Here is a 5104-nt window from a genome sequence, read left to right as displayed (position 1 = left end):
CCGTCTCCCTATCGTTGTCTATTACCCTTATTCTCCTCTCAATCTTTAATTTCCCCCATCCATGCACTAGATCACGGCTGTTTTATGGGACTAATGCCATTTCAAAGACACATTTGGAAGTGTCCCATGCTCATCTCCTCTTCATTTTGCCTCCAATCACTAGCACCAAATGTCAGTTAATACCACAGAACAGTGTCTGTAATAAGAGTGAGTAAGAGCATACACAGGAAAATATTGATCGAGTCTTTTAAATTGACCTGTGCTGAAACTTTATTACATTTTCCTGCTAGTTCGATACATAACTTAACGCAGTTCTGGTTCTGTTATCACTGTTTGTTCAAACAGAAGAATGTAAGATGGATTAGACTGGTCTGTGATTCATGCGGTTTTGAGATAGGAGTATCATCGGGTGGTTGGCAGATTGGATCACAGGATCAGCAGGAGGTGGAATCGAACCTGCAACTTGGGCTTACATGCTGCTGCTGATATGCCTCTTGGGGAGGATATTTAGCCAGTGAGAACTGCCAAATGTCTGATAAAAAAAAATATATATTGTAAGTTTAGAGCCCTGCACAAGTGACTAGCCTGATGTGTGTCATCAAAAGCAAACAGATAAAACATCATCTCTATTTATTAATAAATATTAATATACACTACCATTCAAAAGTTTGGGCTAAGTTTTTTTTCTTTCTTTAAGAAATTAGTACTTTTATTCAGCAAGGATGTTATAAATAAATCAACAGTTACAGTAAGAATTGTTTTATTTAAAAAAAAAATCGAATTGTTTATTAAAATTCAAATACAATTCTACAATTATTTCACAAATAAATGCTGTTCTATGCATCAAAGAATCCTTTGATAAATAAAAGAAAAAAGTGTTTTCCACAAAAACTTTGAGAAGCACAACTTTGTTCAGCATTGACAATGATAATGTTTCTTTTAATGTCTTTTAATGTTTTAATAATCTCTCATTGTTATTATGGGTCATGCAACCGACCAAATTCTTGACTTTTTCTAATTTACATATTTTTAGGAGTAATGTTTGGTGGAAATGTTGTTAAAATAACACCAACAGCTGAAATAGAACAAATTGTTATGGATCTGTGCAACAACAACAACAAAATATTTATTTAAAGAGGTTTTACATGGTCAGCAGAAAGCAGCAGAAAGCTCCTATAAATCCAAGTAATCTGTTTAAAAACATAAAAAGAAAGTAAATGGTATATTGAAAATAGGTGAAATGGCCAGAAAAAGAGAAAATTCCTAATATACTTCAGACACTTCATGCCTTATTGCTTGAGTGCCGCAGTAATGTAACATCTCGCACTTCACAAATGACCACATAAAGTAACACAGCATTAAAGAAATCTTTCATGTTCTCATTTTTCCATTTCATTTTCTTCCTCCCCTCTCCATCTCTCACCCCTGAGGAGGAGGAGAGATTTGGTGTGATTCAGGAGCCTGTGCAGGCAAACAGAGCGTACACACACCTGGACCTTTATATAGGCATCTAATAAGGTGACCAAGGCAGCGAGCAGCTGTAGTCCAGAACAGAACATTTGCACGCTATTATTCTTGAGGTCATAAGACTCATTTATCAGACAGTCTGCTTACAACCAAAGGTGACAAGTGGTGGCTTTAGGTGTTATTAGATTTCTAAAATACATTGTGACATATAATATACAAGCATTTTCCTATCATCTCTCAGTCTGACTTCAAATAAAAGGCACACATTCTGTTTGGCTCCTTTTTTATAGCTTTTCCAAAGAACTGCTGTTCCATAACTCTGTTCTACTGTATCCCTTGCTACCTAAAGCTAGTCTCCACTTGTCTCTTTTATAGAGTGGGGTTGAGCAGTGGGCCCATGGGGGTCTTTCTAGGTAGCTGCAGTGAAGGCCAGCAGCAGCTGAGACCCGTGGTTTGCTGCAGGAGCACCAGAACTTATTGTCACTCCATGGTGCCCTCCATCAAAGCCATGATTAATAGAATGGGCCTTTTCTTTCCTATAGCCTCCAGCGCTTTCTCACCTTCTCCATTTATACTCTGTGCACAGCGCTCCTTCTCTCTCCCATCCACTAGCATTGGGAAGCTCGGCTCATGTGGAAGGCAGATGCTTTCTGCTATCCTTGACGATCGTTAGATATACTTTCATTTTACTGTGATACTGCAAAACAGTCGATACATCCAGCTGCTCATAAAAAGTGGGCTCCCCCAAAGTCCACGGTATAGTTCGAACACTGCATAAAACCAAGACATTTATGAGATCGACAACCCTTTAAATGTTTTATTGGATGGATGCATTTGGCCGCGGGTTTAATCTTGGTGTAAACCTTTGACTCCAGCTATTATTTACACTGCCAAACATAGAAATTAATGTTTCCTTCGCTGTTCCACGACACGGGGAATGTGAGAAGCGTTTATAGTTGAGCATTATACATTTAATTCTAGTCCTCTAATTTGATTGGCTCAGGACATTTCATTGTTTGTATCACTTCGCTTGTCTGTGTTTCTGCATTTTGTTCTGTCCATTGAGGGTTTTTCGATGAGTTTTTCTACATTTTGCATTGTTAGCATGCTACAAGTGTGACTCGTTTCATCATTCATTCAGCAGATTCATTTAAATATACCAGTTTGTTCAGGAACAAAACAGGCGACTGTTTTTGTCATTGAGTCATTGATTCATTCCCTAAATCGATTCATTCAAAAACACAGATTCATTTAGGAATGAACCAGGCAGTTGTTTGTATGAGTTATTCACTCGCTTAAAACACTGATTCATTTAGGAATGAAACAGGCAATTGTCTTTATGAGTCAATCATTAATTCATTAACTTATTTGATTAGTTAAAAAACATGGATTTATTTAGGTAGGAAACAGATAAATGAGTCATTGATTCATTTACTCAAATGATTATTTCAAAAACACTTATTCATTCAGGAATGAAACAGACAGCTGTCTTTGAGTCCGTCATTGATTCATTCATTTAATCAGTTTGTTCAAAAACTGATTCATTTCGAAACGAAGCAGGAAATTGTCATTATGAGTGAGTTATTAATTACTTGTGTTTTTATGTTAAAATGTTTTTAAAACCTTTTATACTGTGGATCAGTTATTTCCATGAACCCTCCTGTTGATCATCTTTAGTCTTTGTTTTTTGGTCATTTTAATTTGAAGCTAAATTTATATCCTTGGGTTCTATTGTTTTTTTAGTAATGGAGCCATGACTTTGGAAGGTCAAAGACATTACAGATTTCATCAGCTGTTTCTGATCTCTCTGCCAATGAAATTAACACAAGCACACTGTGTTTCCATCACTCTCATTTCCACTGTCACCCCTCAGTCCTTCTCTCTCTATCTCTGTTACTTCAATTCAATTCTTTCCTCTTGTTTTTCTTTCCCTCTTTCTACATGTCATGCTCCCTTTTTTCAAATTACATTATCTCCGAAACATTTCACTGACCATTGGCGTCTTTGGACTGAACCTATTAGTGAACTTGGAGCGTCTTCTCTCTGAAGTTTCCTTTCTGAATGAATGAGAACCTCCATGTTTTTACAGGTGCTCTTAATCAGTGACAATGACTGATCCTGTGATAAGCAGCCAGTTTGCTGCTGCTGGTGCACTCTGGGAAGTGTAGTTCTTTGAGACCCATTTCTGAGATTTAGCTCAACAATATACAAACATATACACAAATTATGAATTGTTTATTTCAGTAATTAGTAATAATGAATTTAACTGCATATTGAATGTATTTCATCACACCACTCAAGCTATACAATGTGTGGAAAATAATACCATTGTCTCAAGTATGCACTATGCTATGGATTTACACCACATCACTGACTAATATATATGACCCATGTTGACATTTGAACTTTCAGTGTTTATAGTCCATGTTCCCAAAGGCCTTTATGAAGGCAAATGCTATTTAATTAACCATTTAGCCTTCATCAATAGGACACACACATGCATGAACACACATAAAAAGAGTGCCAATTTATTCTTGATTTGGATAAATCAACTTACATTTCCCTGATGAGACCCATTTGCTTGGCTCATTCTCAGTGCATTATGCTTGAGCTAAATGTGTGAGGAGGACAAACTAAATAAATGAGCAGAGAAAGAGAGGAGAAGATGCACAGATGTGAACTTGGTATGCTGGGAAAAGAAGCAGCCTCAATAGATTTAGGTCTTCCTCTCTCTTTAGTCTCTCGCCCTTTCTTTAATTCTTCCTATCTCTTCCCCTCTCCCTCTTTCCCTCTCTGTCTCCAGATCTCCTAGTAAATGATGCATAGCTTTTTCCCAGACTCTGAGCGATCATTAGTGAGGTGGTCCAGGAGAGATGGAGTGAAGGATGATGGAGGGAATAAGAGAGAACAGCAAAAGACATGTTTCTGCCCTCAGGCGTTTCCCCGATTCCTCACCAAACCAGAGATTGTTTGTGTAAAATGCCAGTAGGTGGCATTTCCTTGTCCCATGCTCATTAATTCTAGTGTGCACACACACATACTTACATATAAGGATGCATTCTGAGTAAACACCTGACACTTTCAAAACCATACAATATATTTTTCCCCCTGTGGTTGCTCTGGCTGCTTGTTGACTGCTCCTAGTGAATGTTCCACTTAATTCTGAAATGTACATTCATAAGTTACTTTGCTAAGATGATGTTTGAGTAAGTGGATATTTTAGACTCTTTATAATATAATATAATATAATATAATAGAATAGAATAGAGAGACAATACCATTGGAGAACAATACAGAAAAATCTACATATTATGAAACAATGTACAGTTATACACCAAGAGGCAAAAAACATAATATACAAAAAAAATACACATTATCATTAATCGTAATAATTATTTATATAATTAATAATTAATTTAACTGTTTACTCTATATTTATGCACCAAGTGGCAACATTGCTTGGAAACCTGCAGTTAGAATACTGACCTATATTATTTGTGAATATAGAATAGAATAGAATAGAATAGAGACTCTATAATACAGTAGGAGAGCAATACAGAACAATCCACACTATAAAATATAGTAAAAAACAATATAAAGTTATACAAGACGGTACAGGAGGCAAAACCAACACACA

This window comes from Sinocyclocheilus rhinocerous, unplaced genomic scaffold (assembly GCF_001515625.1).
Source record: "Sinocyclocheilus rhinocerous isolate Xijiao unplaced genomic scaffold, SAMN03320098_v1.1 scaffold1243, whole genome shotgun sequence".
NCBI classification, from domain to species: domain Eukaryota; kingdom Metazoa; phylum Chordata; class Actinopteri; order Cypriniformes; family Cyprinidae; genus Sinocyclocheilus; species Sinocyclocheilus rhinocerous.
Note: the sequence above shows the minus strand (reverse complement) of the source record.